Genomic DNA, 24,845 nt, shown 5'->3' with positions numbered 1-24,845 from the left:
TCTCAAAAATGTCCCGGACACAGGGAAGAAAAGAAAGCAGTAGAGGTTTTGTTCCTCTCTGTCACTCGCTCAATAGTGTCATGTCCCTTTTCATTTTTATTAACCTTTCTCTACCATTAAGGAGGACTAAAACATTTAAGTCTCTTATTTGGAGGTAACCGAGAGTCGACTGCTCCCTGCAGTTACAAAGGGTTGCAGAACCACTCAGTGACAGCAGAGGTGAAGCTAACCAGGGTAGCCCTTCTGGCCTTCACCCGTGGGGCTGTCCCGAGCCTCAGAGGCTGTGCTGCAGCTGCAGCAGACTCCCAGAGGGCTGGGGCACTGGGTTGGCTGCTGACAAGTGTGCTGCTGCCTGCCCACAGCAGAAAGCCACTAACTCAGAAAGACTTTGGGGACCCACAGATAAACTCAGGTGGTGGTGGGCCCCATCCTCCCTAAAGGAGAACCAGCTCTGGTCAAAATCAATACCACATTTAGCAGCACTGCCTCATGCTCAGCCGCATTTGACTGCTGTTCACAGCTGCACCACATTAAAGGAGGGCTGCTCCACCAGCAAAGAGGGCAGCTGAGTGCCAGATCACAGCCCTGTGATCCATGTGGACTAGCCTGCAAATCCCAGGAGTCAGCATCCTGCTCTCCAGGCTTTGTAACAAAACTTCTGAAAGTCAGAGAGCATAATTGCATCAGCACAGAGGCTAGAAACAAGGAGGGTTTTGCTTTCATTTTGCTGAGGTGGGAATGAGCACAGGAAGCACATGGTGGAACGTGGGCAGACCTGTGGAAATTCTGAAGGAGATTTGTCTCTGAGGGACTCAACTAACCACTGGCTGCCAGCTGGACTTTGCCCAGCAGTCCAGCCAATTTTCCACCCAGCTTTCCAGCCCATACCTCACCAAACCTAGGGCTGAGTGGCCAGTCTCTCCAGTGATGTGAAGAAGCCCACAGCTTGTCAGCTGTGATATAAAAGCTGCCTTTATACCGCAGTGCCTTTTCCCAGGTAGTGGCAATTCAAGTAATTTCTAGCATTGTCACAGAGCTGCATCACACTGGCAGAATCTTTAGAAGGCTGGTGCAGAGATAACAAGCCAATATTGAAAGAAGAAAGGATACCTTGGGTGCTGTGAAACAGGCCAGTTTCTAGATGTCATTGTGTTCACAGGATGAGTACAACCTGCCCCTTCCCTGGAAATTAGCTGTTCCATCAAGTCAAGATCCATATAGTCCTTTCTGCCCACAGATAAACACATATATACACACACAAACACATGCCTGGCTCTTTTGTCATGTCAGAGAGAAGTAATTTCGACATGTATAGTAACAGCTTGGCAAACCTCCTGCCTCTTTTTCACAGCTCAAAGATGAGGTTTTGGGCTACGTTAACCACTGAGGAGATTATTTGCGTCATGCTCAGAGGTCTGTGGGCTGTGTATATTGTACTGCTGCTCTGTGCTCTTCGGTCAGTTCCAGGAACACAAGACATAGGATGGTATAAGCATATTCTTTTGGTCTAAGAGTTCCTGCATGAGGTGTTCACCTTGGCTCCTGGTAGGCAATAAGCAGATATTTGCCTACAGCTCAGGAGAACGTAGAAGAGCCTATAATACATCTGTGTAGAGCTTTCAGTTTGTATATCCCCAGTGCCTGCCTTACATGATGAACTCATAAACCTGTAGCTCTTTTTCTGCCTCTAAAGTCCTGAGGGCTGGCCAGAGGTCTGGCACTGGCTGGAATCCCTGCTGCAGGCTGACAATCAGCCACTGACTTTGTCAAGCCTTTTACTGCATCCAGCACAGGAAGGACATGGACCTGTTGGAGGGAGTCCAGAGGAGGCCACAAAGTTGATTAGAGGGGTGGAGCACCTCTCCTACAAGGAGAGGCTGAAAGAATTGGGGTTGTTCAGCCTGGAAAAGAGAAGGCTTCAGAGTGATCCAGTTGTGGCCTTCCAGTACCTGAAGGGAGCCAACAGGAAAGATGGAGAGGGACTATTTTAAAGAGCCTGTAGTGACTGGACAAGGAGGAATGTTTTCAAACTGACAGAGAGTAGGTTTAGATGAGATATTAGGAAGAAATCCTTTGCTGTGAGGGTGGTGAGGCACTGGAACAGGTTGCCCAGAGAACCTGTGGATGTCCCATCCCTGGGAGTGTTTAAGGCCAGGTTGGATGGAGCTCTGAGCAACCTGGTCTTGTGAAAGATGTCCCTGTCCACAGTAGAGGGGTTGGAATAGATGATCTCTAAGGTCTCTTCCAATGCAAATGATTCTATAATTCTATGATTCTATGACCCTAGGAGAAGGCTGGTTCCTTATAAGACCAAAAGAAGTGGTGACAAACCTTCTATTTTCTCCTGTCTAGGAAAGGCCAACAAATGCCACTACAAGTACATGGCAAAAGAGACTGGGAAATAGTAATAAATTCAAGCTAACACAACTGTTAAATCTACTGATTTGCATCATGTATGCATAATTAACAGCAGTAACCGCAATGAACCTGAATTTCTTGGGAAATACATATTCTCTTGAAAGAGGAAACAGGTGGGAGGAGGTCCATGATAGGCTTGGAGTGTTTGAGAAGGTCATTTCATTTTCTGTGTCTTGGCAGAATCTGTTCTGACATGCCTAGAAATCTCTGCTAGTCATGAGAACTCTCTGCTGACAGTAAGAACACAGAAAATCTGCCTGTGCCAAGAATTCATACACAAATGAGGGACAAGAGGGCTGGAGGGCAAGCGGTGTTCCTTAACGGTTCATATACCTCGGCTGCTGAAGTTAAACCTGGCCAGTGTCCCAGAGTGTGCATGTTCCTTGGGCAGAGCCTACATGCCCTCACCTCCTAAGGCCCGTTCCCCATGCCAACCAAACACATGAATACCCCCCTACTCACTGGTGTTCTGACATGGGGCTGTGGCAAAGCCTGGGCTTTCTCAAATGATCCATGTTCAGGGATCTCATGTTTCGGAGTTTGTTTCTCCATGGGTCCTCTGTGCTTACAGTGAGTGAAGATTAGAGCAACCCTTACTATTGTCCTATTACTTTCCCATGTATGGAAGGGCTCTCCTATTGTCTGGATCCCTTTCCCCACCCACAACGTGGGGAGGCCCAGTTCTAGTTCCATCTCCATCTGAAGAACCATTCCGACGTCTTGAGGGATGGGGAAAGGGAACTCCAGGGGTTTCTTCAGGGGTTTCTGGCCCTGAGCCTGGAGGGGAGAGGTGCCCTCCCCTCCCCCCAGCACCCACATGGTTCCATGGCAGGCACAGAGACAGCACACCGGGCGTGGAGAGGAGGCAAGAGAGAGTTTATTGTTGGGGATGTTACATTTATAGGGTTAGGGAGAATCACAGGTTAGAAGTCTCACCAATTAGAAGTCTCAAGGGGCTTACAGGAATACCCAATCACAGGAAGGGGTTGACAAGGTCCAATGAGAAACACCTCAGGACACCTTCCCAGGACACCTTGTGTGAGACAATAGTCCTTCACAGGGGGTGTCGGGAAGAAGGAGACAGTGACACTGCAGAAAATACAAAAAGCCATTTTGAAACATGTTTAAACCACAGTAAAAACTTCTGTTTCTATAACATTAGAGCTGTTTTCCTCACCAGTCCATCTCTGACAGGACTTTTTCCATCCTGCATATGGCAAATCCATTGCCACACTATTGTGTGCCATACATGGGTTTTTAGGGTGGAACATCAGAGGTGTAGACATGTTGTGCAACTCATCATTAGGACATGGAGACAAGTCAAGACTGTGCAGGATCATAGGGTGGTTTTGACAGACTGTGGACAAGCTGGTTGACACTGTTTGGCTACCAGTCAAATCCATATGGCTGGGGGAGGACATGGGAGGATTTCAAACTTAATCGTCCCCAAGCCTTAGCTTTCCTGCAGAAAGAAGGAACCAAACTGTGTGAATCACAGCTCCCCTGAATGTAAATGAACACACAAGCATTAAGAGTTACTCAGTGACTTGGGATCGAGTTTGAATACAGCAGTGTGTACTCTGCCAGCAGGACAGAGATCCTGTACTGCTTCTACTCTCTGTTTCTAAAGCACCCTCACCTGGACACTACTGACCTGCTTCACTCAGATGCCAGGTCTCAGTGACTGTTCCTGCAGCTGGTTAGCTCAAACAGAGCTGAAAATCAGGCCCCAGCCTTTTGTTACTTTTCTCTGAAAAGAAACAAGGTCCTCGTGCCTGTGATGCACATTATATCACAAATCTTTCTAAAATGTTCACCATCATATTTGAGAGCAGTCCCTTGCTGGCTATCAAAAAAACATCCTCCAGGGAAAGCACTTCTTAAAATACTACTGGCAATAACCTTAAACTTTAGAGAGTGCAAATGTATAAGAAATGGAAAGAGAAAGCCACTCATGTGGTGAAAAAACACTTTAGAGAAAAATGAATACAGTAAAACCGAGGAACTTGCATGCTTTTAAAGAAATCTCTCTGTATCTTACCTAAATGCTTTGCTTCCTAAGTTTACTCTCATCTCTCTAGTATAAGAGGTGAATGACTAGCATCATTCTTTACACCAGCATATTAAAATAAAATGTAACTTACTGAAAAACAGTTACTCCTCTTTAAACCTCTCTATGGTAAAAATATACAGAAAATACATATTTCACTTCCTTGTCAATGTTTCAAGCTATGTGGCTATTTAAAGACAATGATGAAGTATCAGAAGGACATAAAAGACTATAATAGTTAATAGCTCTGCACCACTCAATTAATGCTATGTACATGCCTACAGGACATCTACCTGTCTTAGTTCTGCCTTTTTTTTTTTTTAGGCAAAATCTATTATCAGCCTTTGCTCATTTTAAATTTGTTAAGCAAAACAGGCTTTGTAACCTAGAAAGAGCTTCCATCTGGGGCTTTGGAGGGGTTGCTTTTTTTATTTTGCTTTCAGAGTGGAGGGAAAGCCATCACAAGAGTGACTTTACCAGTTACGGCTTCATTTCATTAGAGGAAAACAATGGGAAAATTGACTGGTTTGAATTTAATTTGTGGACATATTTAAAACTTAGCTAAGGGATTAAAAGCACTGTATGTTGTGAAAAGCATGAAGGCTGTGGCTATATGGGACAGGCCCTACAGGTGTTTACTGAGGTCTGTGAAAGATGATGGCTGAGTGTCCAGCAGAACAGGACCTGTGCATGAGAAAAGCTGTATATCCTCTCACTTACAGTTCTAACATGGCAGTGAATGTGTGTTTGCTGTAACACTGGATTGTCCTGTGAGACAGACCAACCACCTATAATTCTTGCATAAACTTAGTCTCTGTAACACTGTAATTTTATCTTTTACTTTGGCAAAAGACCTAAATCTTGCCCAACTGGCAGAAAAATTAGGCATTACTTGACAAAAATAAACAAATTTGTGTAAGACATATTTGACAATATAAGATCCCAGATAACAGGTTTAGCTATATACTGTACAGTACTTCATAACTTCAAAATTGAGAACAGGGGATCATTTAATTAAAACCTATTCAACTGAAAATCCTATTTATCTGAAACAAATGTTTGTCCTATCTTTAATATCAACAAACTATTCACATGAGCAACTAGCAATAAACAACAGAAAGATGCACAATGAATGTCAATTAACACAATTTGCTATCAAATAAACTTGCAGTTTATGTATACAGCTTTAGTACTGTCCTGTGTATCCATTATAAAGGTCAATTAACCTCAATTGCAGCTAGTCAGCTTGTTCTAAAACAAAATCAGCATAAGATACCTTTTTTTTTTTTTTAAATCAGCATCTCAGCAATTCGGTTGCCTGACACTGAAGAACTTCTAAATTGCTAAAAGTCTTTGCTAAAAGTTTTATGTTAGGAAATGTCAAAAAAAAAAAAAAGAAAGAAAAAAAAAGACAGCGAGATTGGCTGAAATTGTCAAGGTGTCACAGTGTGGCTGCATAAAGCTTTTAAAAATATTCATTATTCAGCACATAATCATGGATTCAGAACAACAAAGAGCTTTGGTATGTGTGTGCCTCAAAGGATGAAAATCTTCCTAAGTAAAGCTTTCGATGCATACACTAATCCAAGACTACACTAACAAATCTCTTGAAATGGAAATCCTTGCTGAAAATGGCCTGTGTGCTTTAAACATTATCAAAGGGGTTTTTTTCCCCTCTCCCCTTTGGCTGCAGAATGTCAGCATTTATGGTAAAAGTCAATCAGGTGCTCACTTGTTCTGCTTAATCAGGAAGAAGTGGTACCACGTGGGCACTGGGAGCTCTCATCTGGAATTGCACAAGCATCACTAACTCGAAGGACCATCAATGTTGTAGAAAACAAAGGCAAGTGGGTAGAAATCTGACATATTGGTCTGTGAAAAAGGCATATGCATAACACTTTAAATGGGAATATTTGCAATCACACTCAAAAATATGGGTGAATCACTGGACTTAGAGAAACACTGTTTTCTCAGATGCTAATCATTACATCATTAATAAAAAAACACACATAGATACACAAAAAAACCCCCCCACAAAACCAAACCAAACCAAAATCCAAACCAAACAAAAAACCAAAGAACCAATATGGATTATTGATCACTTTGCAGGACATCCTCTAGTGGCCATTCCAGCCACTGACCACACTGACCATTGATTCAGTCTTATATCCAACCTGTCAGTATTTAAGAGGCTGTTTAAGTCAATTCTTAAAAATATAATGGGTAAAGGGGTGGCTGACATCATGAAACAAAATTCTGGCCCTGCCAGAATCTTCTACAATCTTTTTGAAGCTTATGATAGTTACAAAGTGACTACAGTGGTGTATTCTTTCTTTAGAAAAGAAAACATATCGGACTGTACAAAGACCTAGGGGGAAAAAAGATTGCTTTCTTGGCGTGTACTAACACACCTTCCTTCTCAGAAGGTTAACAGGGGTTCTGTGCTTTCTGTGTCCTTTATGAACTTTGTCTTTGCTGCAGGCAGACAGTGTTCAGTGCTACAGTGCAATTTTTTTCCAGCATTATTGCTACTGAGGCTCATGGAATATGAAAAAATAAAAAAGCTAAACCTTGAGAACATAATTATATCAGACATAAACCTGTAGGAAAATGCTATGTTTTCAGGGTAAAATTCACCTGTGCCCCTAAGGCCTACGAAGTACTTGCTTACAATTGTAGTCTGAAAACTGCAGTCTCTTTACTACATTAGACTATCCTGACTCACTGCTTTATCCTACTTCAGTGCTTAATTCTTCCTAAAGGTGATCTTTACTCACCACTTCATTGCTCTAGCAAACATCAAACTGCATTACACTGTTTAACTTACCAGGATTACAGTAGTAAAAAGAACAACTACCACTCATAAAAAGGTAAGAGTCACATCCCTGGCTGATGGGTATGTGCTTTCAAAATTCAGCTACAAACATGAACACACTTCATGACTACAGAGGCAGCAAAAAATTTGCTTTTTGTTTTTTTTCACATTGCTAGAAGAAGACCTCCTAAAAACAAATCAGTGTCTGAATCTTAGCATTATGGTTCCATCATGAGATAGGGTGAAAACAATATGCTTGGCTTGCCTAGCTAACAATGAGTGTCTGATCTGTACAGACCAGATTAGAATCTTCTGCTAATCCTTAAGTTACATGTAAAAAGAGAAAATGTGGAGGTATTGATCCAGGGTATGCAGAGATGCTGCAGTTCCTTCAACTGAAAAAAAAAAAAAAAATATTTGCTACGATTTCTCACTAGTTGAGAAAGTTTGCAATCAAAGATCTGTACTCCCGTAAGAACTACTTGCACCTCATAAATCACGGTTTGGTCTGGTAACAGAATAAGAAATAGACCATCTGAGCCAGCCAGCTTGGTGTAAGGTGATACCTCCTAAAAGGCATACTGAACATCATCAGGGTCTTGTGAAACAACATTTTGATTAGCTAAGTGAAAATGAATCACTAGTGTTGGCATACAGCTATGCTATCATTTTATTCAAAGAATGATCAATCAGTAGTAGAGTGATGAAACATTAAACAGAAAGATCAATTCAAGACATTATATTCTTACAAGTCTCCTAGATCCTCTACTCAAGATCTGATAGTTTCCACAAGACTTATCAGACATGGATGATAATTACAAAGATATGGTAATTGAGGGCATTAAATCAAGTGTGTGAGCTAGATCTGCTGTCACAGCAAGAACTTCTTCATTGAGAACTGGCAGAGAAGGATTTTCTTCCCCCTCGACTGGCACAGCAGGATCCTCATCCAGCCACTGGCACAGTAACAGGTTCCACTTTAAATCTATCCTATCCACACCCTGTTGAAGTAATTCAGTTAATTGCATGCATCAGTCTTTGGAGAAATCTTTCATACTGCTAGTTATGTCCTTGGATGAGTAGGGTAGTAATCAAACACTGAGGGGGCACACTGCTGCCTGCTAGACCTGGAATCACTGCTACAGAGCCAAGAGTCCACTTAAGCACCAAGCAACCAAGCAGCCCACAAGATCAACTAAGCTTTTAAATACTATAAATTAGTCAAGAAGGGATGTGCTGTAAGCATAAATGTGTGAACTGTGGTGCACAGCACTATATAGGGGGAAAAGCCAGCCAGAGCATGACTCGACAATTTAAAGAATTTGATACTAATGTTAGTTTATTAAATTTCTTTTTTTAGCTTTAGGGTGAAAAAAAGAAAAAAGAAAGAAAGAAAGGCTGTGTAAAACCAAAAGAATTGCAATGAACCCCAGACAACACATTCACTCAGACAGATGAGACACAGTTCTTCTACAGACTGTGCCAATATTGACTTCCACATAAAGACCTATTTTTTTATAGAAAAGGTTAACCTTCCACAATTTACTTACTCATGAAATATAAGGTGAACAGAGACACTAATGCAAATGATCCAGTATATTAAAAAATGCATTGAGCCAGGAAACATTCAAAGTTCTGTTATAAATTATCTTTTAAGGTCTGGAATAGCAGACATAGTGGCTGTGCCAAACCCTATTAACTGGAATAGATGGATTTAGAAGGAATCTTCTTTTAGGGTTGGTCTCTAAAAGATATAAGGGTTTTCTGTCCCATTCATCCTTTAAAGGTTATTTTTAAAAAGGGTTATAGATGGCCAATCACGTTGTTAGGAGCCGAGTAGCAAAGCAGATATGGGCAACTGGAAGTATATATTTCAAAGGAGCAAGGTATAATAACAGATGTTTGATCCCTTCACATCCTATCCCATAAAAGTTATAAGGATGGGGGAGAAAGAGGATAAGTTGGCTTGGTCAGCTTTTGATATGAACTGAAAATGTGAGGCTGTGGTGTTCTCCTTCTCCTACTGCCCTCAGACAGCAGTGAGAGCAGTAACCAAAGACAGGGAGCTGATCTGAATAATAAAGTTTTTGTGCTTCTCTCTCCAGCCTGGGACACCAGAGAGATGAGTTCACAGCCCCCCCCCCCCCTTTATTTTTACTACTATTCCATTGAGTCAGAGAATTTGTGGTAATACTGGGAGTTTGAAAGAGCAGGAGCCTATGAAGAAATTCCCCCAAATTTCCCACTGACTGGGGAGCTGAAAGGCCCATAGGTGTTAGGTCTTAACTTAAGGCTTGATTGCGTGAAACAGCCCATTTGGTGCAGTAGTACTGTGCCAGGTCTCTGTGCAGACAATTTTATTCTGCTGTAATATAGCAGTTCTTTCCTCTTTATGACGAATCTAGGGTTGTGGGAGAAGGTTTTGTACAGATTAGTTCCAATTAAACCCCAGTTACAAAACCCTTGCACATATTTCTTGTCAGAGGCAAATTTTTGCTAGGTAGAAAATTGCTAAACTCCAGAATCAGGGAGCTTAGAGATGGGATGAATGCCTTTCCCTATGGGACTGTCCCTTAGTATTTCAGTTTACAACCTGACAATATTTGCTGAGATGAATGGAAAGGTTTTCATACAGAGTAGGACAGTCTTTAAAATGAATTGTATTTTTCCTTTAAATATGAGTAATGTGCTAGCTGGTGAGAAGTAAAAGGGACAAAAATAGAAAGATGAAAAAAAATGTCTTTCCTTGGGTACAAGATCTGATACAGAGATATTTGCTATGTAGGCTGTGCTGAAAACCCTGTAATGCTTTGAAGGGACCATAGTGGTCCAGCTTACCTGCTGTGATTGAGGCAGAACAGGGTTAGTGTTGAGACAGCAAGAGAAATTCCCTGGGAAAAGGATTTCCTCTGGCATGTGTATTGACCCTGGCTAACAAGAAATGCCAAAGAGATGCTGGATTTGAGAAGAGGTTTGAAGAGGTCTTGCTCCAGTGTACCCTTCTTCAGTCAGTTTATGTGAATCCAGTGTTGCATACCTTTGCAAAGCCAAAAGAGACAGCAGACTATGCTGTCAACTGGGTTTGGGTTTCACAGTTCTTTGCTCAATATGTGAAGCTTTTGTGAGGGCCATTCAAGTTCAGCAGTCAAGCATGGAGCAACCCAGACACCATGTCCTCACATGTTCAGGCACTTTTTACAAGCTACAGTATTGTAATACTGCATCAAATACTACTCTGAGCCAAAGATGGTCCCTCCTACACCTGCCAGAAGGTAAATTAGCAGCAGTGATTTTTACAGCTATACTTTCTCAATCATTTTAAAGTCAGTTGGTAACTTACATGGTTCCTTTATTAGCAAGAAAAGTGCTTGTGTGGGATTTGCCTGACGTGCTCTCACTATCTGGCATTTAATCATTCTTTTTAATTTAACCAAGAGAGATAACTCCTCTTGTGTCTAGTCTCTTCAGGAGGTGACTTACTTCCTGTGTAATTTCACTTCAAGCAGCATGAAAAACAACTATGCTGTTCATCTCCTCCTGCCTCCTCATTTTTAGCTCTAAGGTATAGAGCTTAGTCCCGTTGCACATTATGCCAGAGGTCTATTAAGCAGCATACTGGTGCACCGATCTGGAAAAATGTAGCAAGCAATGATGCTGGCTGCATTCAGCACGAGCCTCGTAAATCCTGGGCACATTCCCTGCATCGCTTCAGAGGTGCCGAGGTAAAAGAGAGGAGCTGTGCTATACCTGCATGCACGACTGATTGCCAGCGCTGAAATGTCCCCTCGGAGTGCGCTGCTGCTTCTCCCTGGCCACTTTTGCTCCAAGGGGCATGTCAGCAAGGGAGGCAAGAGACAAGAAAGGCAAAGAAGGGCGCAGGGGATGTGCCCAGGTTGTACCATGCGTATTCCTTGGGACACACTTAGATGCTACGTGTCAGAGCAGCTCTCCGGCTTCCCCGTTCTGGCTGTGGGCTGGCAGCCAGACACAGAGTTAGGAAGTCATAACCAGTTCCTCACTCTGCTTCAACAAACGTGGACTCAGCAAAGATGAATCTCTGGCCTGGTGCCTTCGCTGAACACAGAGCCTGAGATGCTGGTGTATTTTTACCACTCACATTCTCTCTTGAAGTCTGAGACCGGAACTTTTATGCAGAATTCATTCACTGAGTTTTTGATTCTTTGCAGGCAAAACAGTGTGTCAGCAGGTATTGTCTTGCTCTCTGAAAAAAGTAATCATCTTCAGCAGCGCTTCCAGTCAGAGGGTCTCCAGGGCTGACACCAAGCTCTGCAAAGTCAAAGGGGATGTTTGAAAGAAAGGGCTCTGGATTCGGCTCCAAAGCCTGCCAAACATTTTATGTATGTCACATGGCACTCCTTGGAAAGTATCACTGTCCCTGTATTATGGGCGTAAATTATAATGGAAAGAGACAAGTTTTGCTAAAGGCTCCTAAGCAAAACTGTAGTGGTCGATGTTACAAGTGATATCCTGTGTTTGCCTGCATTCTCCTTGGATCATGCACCTATCAGGGTATCAGCACCTCAGCTCTCACTGGTGTGAGCTGGTACAGAATTTGGAAATAACCTCTCAGCTTCTATCTGCAAGGGAGCTTCAAAACAGTGCCTGCCTGTCACCAGCAGTGAGCCACCAGCTGTGAAGTCATGCTGCCCTTGCAGTTCCCATGCTGCTGGACAGCCTCATCCCTCAAACCTTTCATACCAAGGGCCCAAACAAACATCAGGAACGATGCTCCAGCAAACCATTCTTGGCATGGGCATGAAAACAAAATAAAACCCCTTGTCTTGATAACTTTTTCCGAATTAAACTAAATATATCCTCCACTTGCTGAGTGTGAATGAAAAAATTGATGTGCTCTTCCTCCTCTGAACCTGATATTTCTGTCACCAGCGTGCTGGCAGCCAGCTACCTCTCTCCAGACCTCTCCATCCTTCCCAGTCATGGGAGGCTCCCTATGCAGTTCTCCAGGGCTGCAGTGCATTGGGAAAACCAGGTTGCAAAAGCTTGACTCCCAGGGGCCAAAAGGGCAATGGTGAACCCTCACTAAAAATGGTGGAGTGCATCTCACCCAAAGGCGGGTTGTCGGTCAGCACTGTGATGTGGGTTTGCAGGAACCAGGGATAGGCACTTGGTTTTACCTGAGAGTGACATCGAACTGTGTGGACATGTGGGGAGACAGCAGTGGCACTTCCAGCCTCGTGCCTGCCTGAAGGGGACAGTCAAGCTGGAACCACTTCAGCAAGAAACGCCTCCTGGGGGCTGGGAGCATCCACAGGTCATGGCCACACTGGTCTCCCTTCATTACCAGCACATGGGGAAAGAATCTCGGCTGTGGGGGACACCGTGGGCAGGTGGGACACGTGTGAGGGGAGGTGTGGGAGGTCACAGGCCTTGGGCAGGCGTGGGGAAGGGGAGGGCAAGGCTGGAGACCAGTGACTTGTGCCAAGGAGCACCTGTGGGTGGGCTGAGGGACCTCAGAGCCTCCCGGAGCTCCCCCAGACCCCACAGCTCAGCCGCCTCTTGCTCCGCCATGCCGGAAGTGCCTCCCATCTGGCAAGGGGAGCAATTAAGACATCAGGAGTTAATTTATTTGGTATTGCCCTAAAAACGTTGCATTAGAAAGCTCCTGTTTTCTGCAGGGTTACAAAGGATAACAAATGGACGAAGAGGCCAGGGGACCGAGCTCTGGCAGACGAGGCGAGAGCCGTGCTGAGGAATACCTCATGTTAAACAAGCAAGATAATTATTCTGCTCTACTTAGCACTGGCTAGGCCTCATTCGGAGAATGGCATTCATTTTGGGGCACTGCATTTTAAAACAGACAGAGAAATTGGAGAGAGTTCAGAGGAGAGCAACAAAAATGATTTAAGAGTTAGTAAATAAGACCTCTGAGAAAAGGTTACGAGAGCAGGGGCTGCTCAGTCTGGAGGAAAGAGGACTGAGGGGAAGCATTACTGTCTACAAATATGCAAAGGGCTGTTATGGAGAGGACGTAGACCAATTATTCTCATTAGAGAACAAGGACAGAACAAGAAGTAATGGGTTTAAGATGCAGCAAGGGGGAATTTAGATTAAATATTAGGTAAATGTTATAACTATTGGAAAACTTAGGCAATGGAACAAGTTTACTCTAAAGTTTGCAGAATCACCTTTACCAGAGAAATATGTGGCTGAGATGAAAGTGCCATCTATCAGAGCTAGGCTAAGACTAAGGAGATACAGAGCCCTTCTTCATTGCACAGAGATGTTCCTGAGCCCCTCAAAGGCAGACAACAAGGGCTCCTAATAAACAGAAAGCTACCAATTCAGCAGAAAATGAAGGGTTTGTGTATACACACATGTATATGAATACCGCTGAAATTAACACTATGCAACAAAAGAAATGCTATCAGTAGTCACTGATAAGTAGCCCTTACTTTTATTCCATGTTCTGTCCCAAAACACCATGCCTCCACATCAGTGTTTCTCCAACACTAAGGAAGTCATGACTGGGACGTCAGTAAAACCTTATATAAATTTTGGGGTTCTGGTTTTACATTAGTTTTCCCAGAGGAGGGTGGAGGCAGGAAGCTCACTTGAGGAGGCAGGAAGCATGACTTACAACCAAAAGAATAATTTGGAAGTGCCACGGATGGCCAACTGTGTTACTGACACGGATGCTACTGTGACAGCTTCATCATTTCACCCCTATGCCTAGTTCAGATACAACTGCACAACTAAAACCAGGTCCTTTCTACTCAGTGGTTACCTTAACTGCAAGCCAGAAAACAACAAAGGCACAAGCAGGGAATTGCAAATGGTGATTGAAGCACTAAATCACTCCTACTGCTATCTGCAGTTTTAGAACACTGCAGAGCCTGAGAAATGCTACTTTCTTTCTATGAAAATAGAGTACAAACAGAAATACCCGTATCTGAAACTCAAATAGGACCTTAAATTTAGATTACCGCTACCATTTCTGTGAAGTTCTAAATGCTCTGAAAATCAGTACAAGCAACCATTGGAAGTCTAATAACTATCAAGACGTTCGGTGAAATTTTTCTAAAACATCAATTTCACTTTTTGTCATTAAAAGAATATCCAACCCAAACCAAAAAGGCTCCCACACTAGGTCTACTCTGAATCTTCAAAAGCTATTCTGATAATTTTGAAAATTTTGGGCTAAATAAGACAATTAATGTTAATGTACGACTCAGCCTAGAGCGAGGGTTTATGCTGAAGTTATAAATTTATTTGAAACAGAACAAATATGGGGCAGTGCTATCATGAGCAGGGTGTTAGTCCAACTGTGAAACACTGAAAAGGCTGACAGTGTAGTCAAGTGCAAGCACAAACTACTTATTTGCTACTATACTGTAGTCATTGGGAAACACTCCTCTCCTTGCTGTAGGTCAGTGCTCTGGAGAGGTTATCATCACTGACCAAGCTCTTTGTAACATTTTTTGAGGCTATCGTAAAGGCAAGCAAGAAGCATGTGCTGATAAAGAACTGATTTGAAATGTCAGCCTTATGGAAGAAGGTGCCAGCACAGCTAGCTGGATTTCCACCCCCCCCCCCCCCAAATACAAGAGGATTAAAACCTTCCTGGTCAGGAAGAAGACCCTGAGGAAAAGAAGCAAAAAGTCTGGCAGGGCTATGAACCTCACAGCCATAGCAATAATTTTGCAAATGACTAATAATAGGGAGTCGATAATCCAAAGGATGATCTCTGAAGTGAAGAGCACCAAATTACTTTGGGGAGAAAATCAATTACCTCCATTTGTGGCTGCACAGCCTACAATATGCAAATACGCAGAAGTTACCATAGTTTCAGAAACCTGAATATCAACTTAAAAGAGAAAAATCCATGGAATTTTACAAGAATCACTCAAAAAATACCATCTTCATGAATGCTTCATTGACACAGCTGCAATGTTATTGTAATATTCTTCATCACAAAGGCTGACAGCCGTCTAGAGATGTCAGCATCTATGAAAGAGATGCTGCACTGTGGTGAAAGCAGAACGGGGTGACTGGGTCTGGAAGGCAGTACAGAAATCAAATTATCATCAAATATTGTGGGCAGATTTTAAACATCTTTTCTCTTGCTGAGCGGTGTCTTACTCCATAACTGGGTCACTGAAATTAATGGAACTACTTGCAAGTAAAACAGTACTCAGTGTGCCCTAGAGCATCAGAGTCTGACCCACAGTACATATTCAAATGTCACCTTGTATTTTAATGCATCTCAGACTTAAGGGGGTTTAAAAATTATTATTAATTTAGAAATAGATTCCTTATTGGGATCAGACTCTTTTTTTCACCAGAAGCACAAATGTCTTTAGAGGAGATGTCTGAACATTTGGCCACTTGTTACTAAAAATCCCATTTCCATGCCTGCATAATCCACATTCCCTGAAGGTTTTGAGAGCAAGGAGCTTATTGTTGATGAAAAGGGAGAAGAGAAGCCTAAGGGCTGCTTGGGAACTCCAGATGGACGGAGGCCTCCAAGGGGAGGGTGCATTCCTCAAGCATCTGCTGGTGAGCCAGGAAGAAGACTGTATGGGGCAGACCTCATTTACATAGCAGTTAAGCATCGGGTTTAGGCACTTTGGTTAAAACGCATTTAACCTTTGGATTTAAGGATAAAATACTATTATCCCTATTGGGGGATAACTGACAAAAGGACTGTGTCAATTGTGCTTGGAACGATGAGTCTCCCTAATTACAAGCACCGCCTTCACGACCACACTAGGGAAACCTCTGAAAAGACTGGGAAAGAAATGAGACAAGAAAAGTTTCATCCAGAACAGCTTATTTAGGAGCAAGGATTTTTCTCAACCTCAGCATATCCCTGGTATTTTCTAAAAATGGGAACAGGATGGTGTCACTTTTGAGATGTCAAAAAGAGCTGAAAGTACTTGGACTCAAGCCATGGAGAGAGAGCAACCCAGCTGAGGGACACGGATAAGGACCTCCTAACCTTATTACATGATATGAGAGAAGGGACAGACCCTCCTCTCAGTGTCAAAAAAAAAAAGCAAAGCAAAGCAGTGAGAGATCTCTGTGCCACATAGGTGAATTTCTCCAGTTCTGACCTAACAGAGAAGATGAGTTGCCTCACAACTTACATCTGTGACAGACAAACTGGGGTTAAGACTTCACTTGGAGGAGAAAGTCTCACCTTTCTCCTCAAGCTTATTCTGTGACCCCTTTTATACCTGCTCTTCAGAAACGTGGGGCTGATTAACGCCTTCATAGATAACTTCATTTAGTGTCCCGAGCTGCTGGGATGAGGCACTAAGCTGGAGTTATTTAAATATTCTTTCTTTTAAAAGGTAACTCCTAAACCCTGAACATAGACCTCATTAATACCTGTAGTACTTCGCTGAAAGCATGGTGAGGTGTAAGAAGCTGCAAACTTGTCCAGTCCAAGGTCCACTGAATATATGTACTGTGCAGGCCACATGCCATGAAACCAGATTGTCCCAAGGATGTTTTGGGTCTGCCATGAAGTTCTGGGCTTTCAGATACCCTCTATGCTGGAGTGTTGCTGCTGAGTTAATTTTCAGTCCTGAAATAAACTAACCACCACAATATTTGGCCTTTTGTAAGACAGATCTCATCAAGAATTCAGTTCACCAAATCTTGACAAGAATTTTTCTTTTCAAGCAGCAGAAGGATTATGTATATATATTTAAAGATAACATGGGAGTCGGTTGCCTTAGTAACAGGGTCTTTCAGCCATTGTATTTAGTATTTACTCAGCACTGGAAATGTACACTGTATTGAGAAGAAATGCTGTATTTTTATTAGTCTACCCCTGTGTATATGCCCATCAGCAGCAAATTCACGCTGCGTAGTTTGACTTTCCATTTCTGAGTTATGTGAAACCTCTGAGAAGAGAGCATGCAGAAATGAAACCAGGGCACCTGGTGCAATGTATTTTTGTTACAAGTGTTTTGAGAGAAAAAAAACTGTTGTGAGAGTTTAAAGCACAGCACTGAAGATATTCCTTGTCTCTCAGTAAGATCTCTAGCAGCAGAATATAAAAGCATTTCTATTTCATGATTTCATATTCTACTAAAAAAAAAGATCTGCAGAAAATAGTTATGAGAGAGGATTTTTGTACTGTGTCAGTTTCCACAACTGCATTAATGTGCAGTACAAATTAACAAGCACTGTTAAATGCTGGTTTACTTCACATTTGGGGGGTGGGAGAATGTATGTTTAAAGTGCTATTCCAAAGCCTGCTTCAGTCTGGGAGAAGCAAGGCACCAGTTACATCTGAGCCAATTAAAATGTGGGAGAAATTAAGTGGAATAGATCCACTTAATTTTGGGACGAGCCAGGATGCCAAAAAGTTCATCTCTCTTCTTCCGCAAACATGCCATGGGATTTTTCATCCTCCCAGCAAGACACCAGGGCTGCTTTCAGATGCTGAGCACAAACCCGCCACCTCCAGCTGCCCAGCGCGTCCCGCGGGGGAGCGGGGCTGCCTGGGGACAGAGTGCCACCTACCGCGGCACCGAGTCCTTCCTCCGGGGCTGTGCGGAGCCGGCCATCGCCCTGCTCCAAAACAACGGGCAAAAAAACCCCACTCGGCTTTGATGGATTTTGTCTCAAGACCCAAGGACTGAAGCAGGCCCCTCCACTCGGCTGGCCAGGGCTGACGGGATCGCAGCATGCACCAGCAGTGTAACAGCACGTTGCCCAGGACTTTACAGTCCCAAATGTGCAGGGCTGATGCTGGAGAAGGTTTAACTGCCTGAACTAACCCAGCAGTCTGTTCCTTGTCATAGTCTATGCATCACCTCTTGCTCATAAGGTAACCCGGCTACTGCACCGACAAGAAATCCACTCCCGGGCTGCTCTCTCTCATTATAATTTAAGATAGTGTAAAACACTTCTGTATTATGTCAGTTTAATATCAGATATTGCCTCTGGCACAGTGTTATATCATGCCCTTATAGGATGATGGACTCCAGTCTAATATGGCTTTTCCTTCTGTAACTACTGAGATCCTCTATCCATTTTGCCATCCAGAGCCTGCTCAGATAGACAAGCAGAATGTTATAGTCACATAGAATAACTTAAATGAAATTGCAGACGAACCATTTATTCTGTATTGAAAAATAAAAGTTGGAAAATAGACATTCAAAATGCATAACAGTGGTGAGAGCAGGCTGAACCAACCAGTTCGGCTGCTTGAAGCACTATCCAACAAACACAGGCTTTTTCTTTCATCGTGAACAGTCTCCTCCCCAGTCCTGATTTTCTCAATTTTGTTTAGCACTAAATATTGTTGCATAGATGGGCTTGGAATGGACTTTTTGGTTAACTGCTGAAAGACTGTGCTCCCAGATGGAATTACTGGACTGTGCACTCCCCCAGAGGGACACGTGGTTCACCACATCCCATGTGTAGGGCTCCGTTGATGCTCCACGAGCTGGAAAAGCCAGTGATGCCACACAGCATGGGTGCAAGGGAGGCTACAAAGCACCCAGCTGGATGGAGGTCACCAGCTGGAGGAGTAGAGATGTCGATCTGTTTCCCAACAGTAATCACTTCCTTCAAGTCAGTCGCAATGTTTGTGTATGAAAAGAAAAGTGCTTTTTGTCCCCCCGTTTCCATTGCCATCCTTCAGTATAGGATAGAGAAAGCTTCTTGTTTCTGTCAAAAGTGGAGGGGAAAAAAAGATAGATAATACACATTGTTTAAAAATGGCACAGAGATGGCAAGCTGATTTTCCTGACAGGCCCTCCATGAATTATCTCATTATCGCAGGCTGCAAACTAAACTGCATTTTTCATAGAAATGCCTTTTACAGGAAGAGCTCTGCTACTCTTTATCACACATTTGAGCTAAAATCTATCAATCTGCACAAAAAAAAAAAAGATGAATTCTGAGAACTGGGGAAAGGTTAGTAAAGTTTTTTGTCTAATAAACATAAAAAAAAAAAAAAAAGGCTTTACTTGTCTGTCCGGTCAGATTTTAGGGCCACGCAATTCAAAATTAAAATATAAAAAAGTCACATAGAAAGAGGCTTATCCATAGAATTCTCAACCACACACAGAAATCAGAAAGAAGAAACATAATGGCAGTAAATTACTAGCTCTCAGTGACTGCAGATAACAGTCAACTCAATGTTATTTTATGGGAGATCTACTGTACAAAATCAAATTACCAAACAGATTAAAGTATTTGGCTCCCAATCACATACCCCTTGGAACTCTCCGGATATCCCATATTTTCCACATATTGAGCCAGAATGTGTAATCCAGCTTCAAAAAACTGCAGATTAGTAACTGTGTCCATACACTGCATGATATCCAAAAATTGTTTTGCTTTAAATTAATGTGATAGCAACAAGGATGCTGACACAGATATATTTAAATTTGGATTATTCATTAACACTAAAATTGAAAAACCCTTATTTATGATTTGGTTTTGTTTTAATTTGCTGATATGGATATTGCAGGTTTTGTAGATGTGTGGCACCTGTATCTATCCTACAGTTCTTCTGTCATACCCAACTGCTTCTGAAGTGAAAGCCTGGAGGAGGGTTACTGCAGTAAACGGCAGACAGAGAAGGACAGGTAGTATGTTATATTGTTCCTTGGATCCTTCTCAACAAAGTGAGGGTAAAGTATTGATGCTGCATGATACGAACTGAATCTTCATCTCCTTGTGATAGAGGGGACAGCTACAGTGAGAGTAAACAGGTATGGGGAAAAAAAAAAAGGAGTAAGTTTGTTGTTCCAGCAGCTGACGCTGTCAAGGTCCTTGGGAAAGGGGAAATCTGAAAGAATTGACATCTGTCAGCTCTGCTCACTTTGGGCCTGACTGACAGCAAGAAAAGAGCTGTTATACTGGGATGGGAAGCATTTGGGGCTTCTCCAGAACATATGAAGAGATGCACTCTCTGTCCCAAAAATTCAGCAGAAATTAATGTACTTCTACCATGTCTTTCTGAGACTGTGAAATCCCTCCCTCACACTGAGGTTTAATTGCAATTATGGGCACTGTGGGAGCACCTCAGCATGCCGACAGCACCGGCGCCCTTTGTGCCACGTGCTATGAAAAGAAGAAGGAAAAAAAAGCAGTCCTGCCCAATGAGACTGTTTGCACACAGTCAGAAATGTTTCTTAGAACCACGACATAAACATACTGTTGCATTTTTATCAGTATTTTGTATTTGGTAAAAATATTCTGAAGCTTAAGGGCTCAGTGCCCACAAATCTGCTGGCGCGCAGATTTCACATATCTTGTAAAGTCTACAACTGTGCTGGGCTGTGCATAAGCAATAGCTGATTTTTCAAGCACTTGCATAGCTGAGCAGCAGGACTGAGCCAAAAGCATGGCAATGAATTATCTGCTGCACAAAAGTATTGATACAATCCAGCAGACCTACACACAGCACAATCATTCAAGAAAGAGAGAGAAAGCTGGCATGGGACTTTTATTTTATTGTGATTGCACAGAAAGACTAATTTATGCTTCTGTGGATGGATCATCTTCTCTAGCAGTGCATACTTCTTCTGGAATGGCTCTAACTTTACAGTATCTGCTTCCAACAAACTTGTCTCCAGGCAAAACAGACACTTGCTACTCACACGACAGTGCACGGAGGAGTGATGCTGAGAAAAGAAGACATTCTGTGGCTAATATCTTTGCTTGTCTTGTAAGGGTAATCTGACTAATGTCGGAATGATTCCATCAATATTGTCAGAAATAGGTTTAAGAGCCCTCCAGGTACGTTGCAAGCCTTGGCACAGGCAACAACTAATGCGAAGTGGATGCCAATTGACCAGAGGTTCTGGGAAGGTACAAAGCAACACTAAGGACCTTGACTTAGGCTGATGATGACATAGTTTTCTTCTTCTGTGTTTTCAACATTTCTACTCCTGACTAGAGTATGAAAGAATCATGGTGGGATGTGCTGTCAAGTGCTGTTGGTTTCACATACTGCACTCAGAAATTAAACTGAGTTTGTATAATGCTGGATGAGCTTGCTCATGTCTTCATTGCATTTGAACTACATATCCATTAAAATGAAGTATGCTGGCTATTTATACAATAATGGCAACTCTGGTTCCTGCAGGACAGATACGTACACTAAAGATCATTTGCAAATGCCACCAGCACTTTGACCAAACAGCAGTTATAAATAAGGACACTTCTATCCCATCAGATCTTTGCTGCTCCTCCTCAATACAGATTCCTTTCCATAAAATAATGGAAGAAGGCTGATGTTGTTGTGAGCTCTCTGAAATGGTGCTTGAGACATCTTGCTTCAAACTGTATTGGCCATCCAGGCTTGTTATCTATTCTGGAGTCACTGATGTTCTGTGTTCCTCTGCTTCACACTGTGTAAAGACGAATACGTGCTCTAAACTATTATTTCTCCTGTATACTTGGGTCAGAAATAATTTGGGCCAGAGACAAGGAAAGTAGGCATAGCATAGATGCTCCTGAAGTACCCTAACACTACTTCAAAGTGATAACTGAAATAGCTCTTCTGTGCCAGTCAAAAGATTCACTGTAAAGGCCCAAAAAGTTCTTATCCAGTGCACAAACCCACTGAAGTACTGTAGGTGACACCTTCAGGAAAAGGACAAATGTAAAATACATACTCTGATACTTCATCCTCCGTACTCCACAAAAAGAGAAAAGCAGGACTTTTCTCTATCCACACATATCACAAAACCTCTTCTCCTTTTCCTGAGGAGCTTGCTGCTAAGGAAGCTACATTTGAGTGCATTCTTCTGTTTATCCTTTTGTTGTCATTTATAATAGACAAAATTGACAAGCCTGACTGACATCTGTATGGATTTCATATGCACAGCAACAACGTGAATGAGAAAACGGCCTCTTGGGAGGCTGCTGGGACTCTTGTTCATTATCATTATCACTGTCATGATTTGTGCAGATGATGAGACTCCCAGCCATCCCATCCTCCTTGAGCTATAGCTTGCACTCTGCAGCACCTTGTACAACGAGGTGCTGCAAACAGTTGTACGAGCAATCAGTTTTCCTGTCACCCCCCACAGAAGCATTCTCCCCGATTCAACAGAGGACACCAGAGCTGAGCAGAAGGTAGATGATGTGTTCCAGACATCAGCACGAATCCAAGCCAAGACACGATCCAGCCCCACTAACCCAGGCTGGGGAGAATTCAGCCAATCTCATGGCTGCCATTCAGCCTTGCAACACCTACTCACCTCACTATGGTGAAGCAGGAGGAGAAAATCTCAGTTGCTAGGCTAGCAAGTGCCAAAATGTTTTGTCTCTTCAGTAAAAGTTCTGGGTTATTACTATTACTATTATTATTACTATTACTATTCACACCACAGAAATCTGTATCAGCATGCAAACCAACTGAAATTCAAGTAGAGAGGTGGCAGAGACACCTGTGAAAATCTCATTTCTCTTCCAGACTGCTTTTCCTGGACATCTATTGGGTTCCATCATACTGGTATCACTGCAACTGTATTCATGAAAGGGGAAATAATAATTTCGTTGTTAACCTCAAAATTATTTCACGAAGGTTCGGTGAAATGGGTATGTTAAAGCAATTAAATAAACTGTAATGAAAAAATGAGGCACCATTTTCATGACTTACGCCTTTACAAGACTTTGGATAACTATTGCAAAAGGTTAATATGCTTTATATGAATCTGCAGGTATCTGTCATACATTTAAAGCATTCTGGAGAAGCATTGCTGCATGGCAGAGACATCTGCTGGGAGCTCCTCACACTCCTCTTACTCCTCGATCTGGGGCTGCAGATCCCAGGAACAGTCCCAAGTTGCTCCTGCTGCCTCCAGTTGGGGAGTGGGTCTCTGGCTAATGAAGAATTCAGTGCACACCTGCCCAGCGATGGCCAGTCAGCCACTCAACGGGAGCTAGAAATCTTTAGGCTACATGCTGGAATTTAAATGGAAACTTTTGCATCTAAATTGAAGGTTATATTCCTCTTCCAGCTGCCTGACATTGAACTGTCTGTCAGAGGAAGGCTGGGCACTGCTGAAATCCTTCCCTTTCCCAACCGTATCCAGCAGAGGAAGATCAATGTTTTAATTAGGGAAAGGAACTATCAGTGAGCTCTTTAATTTTGACAATGTGATTGCACTAAAGCTAAGAACCTACTATTACCTAAGTTAAAAACTGAAAATGAGGTTTCAGGTTTAGGTATCTTCTAAATTCCTAGCACCAATCACCTCCCTTCTCAGAGAGACCTTGACTCCACTCTCCACCTCCAAAGTGGATCCAAATCCTTCTCTCCCTTCCTTCTTTGCAGTGGAAAAGCATAGTTTGATCATACTGGGTTGCTGGGATCACACTGTGCTTTGACCATATCCCAGCAACCCGTGTTTCAGTTTTAGACAGTGGCTTTAAGATGACTGAGACAGTGCAGAAAGCACTCACTGAGTAAACCCTAGAAAGAGGAAGTCCAGTTTTGTATAACAGCAGGAAAGAGGATGTTTTGCAAACTCAATTCCCTTTCCTCCAAGTGTGAGGATACTGCTGATGCAAAGCATCCTACAAAATGAAAACAAGCTGTATTTGATTCCACGCACACCGAACGCTTGAACTGTGTTTAGCACATCACAGGTCTGCGGTTTGAGCAATACTCCCCAGTGTAGCAGGATTTTTCCTGCAGATACCAGTTCACATCTGATGGGAGACCGTTTTAAAACCAGCCTCTGCTCTTACATTGTAAGAACAGCTCTCTCCCTCAAGCTACTTGCAGACAAAAACATGTTTACCTCCACCTATCAAAGCACCAGGGGAAAAGAACAGCCCCTTGAAGGAAATTAATCCCTGAAAACCGTTTGAAATGTTATAAACAGCTTACTACCAGAGTGAACAGATGCACTAAGAAGGATAAACAAGCATTTTGCTGAGACCCTCTGAGGGCGTCAGCTCCACGCCCCCATTACACTCAATCCAGTGGCAGGCGAGTGTTGAGGGCCCGGTGGGTGGTGGCCAAGGGCCAGTGGATGTGGCACAGCTGGCACAGCCCAGGTATCCAAGCCAGCACGCAGCAGAGGCTGCTCAGACTATCAGCCAGCTTCACTGCAGCACCTCTCTCACCATCACTCAGCTTCATCACAGAGATTGGCTTTTTCAAAGCATTTTTACGGGTCTGAACTTGCACTGCCCACCCTCAGGCGAGGATGCTCAACATGGTCGTATGTGCCTTGCCTGCTGTTACAGGGAAGAGGATAAGGCACACTGTTTCAGGAAAAAAGATAAAAAAGACCAGCCTTCCAGTGTCTGCCCTTAACCACATTTATGCTTTCCCCATGAGGCAATCTGTGGGGTGGGGGCTATCCAGAGCTTTCCCCTCCCAGTCAAATATGCCTCTCCTTCTACTGACGAATGAATATTCAATTATTCCAGACAAAATCAAGCCATTTCCTCCAGAAGCGCTGAATGTTCCCTTCTGCTCCTGAACAAGCCAGGGTGGGTGTAGCACTCCCTCAGATAACAGAGGAAAATAGAAACAGGTCTTGCTCTCATGAATGAGAGCTCTGTGAGGGTGGGTAAAAGAAGCTG

Source organism: Pseudopipra pipra, chromosome 2 (assembly GCF_036250125.1).
Source record: "Pseudopipra pipra isolate bDixPip1 chromosome 2, bDixPip1.hap1, whole genome shotgun sequence".
Lineage (NCBI taxonomy): Eukaryota > Metazoa > Chordata > Aves > Passeriformes > Pipridae > Pseudopipra > Pseudopipra pipra.
The sequence above is the reverse complement of the archived record's forward strand: the minus strand, read 5'-3'. Positions refer to the sequence as shown.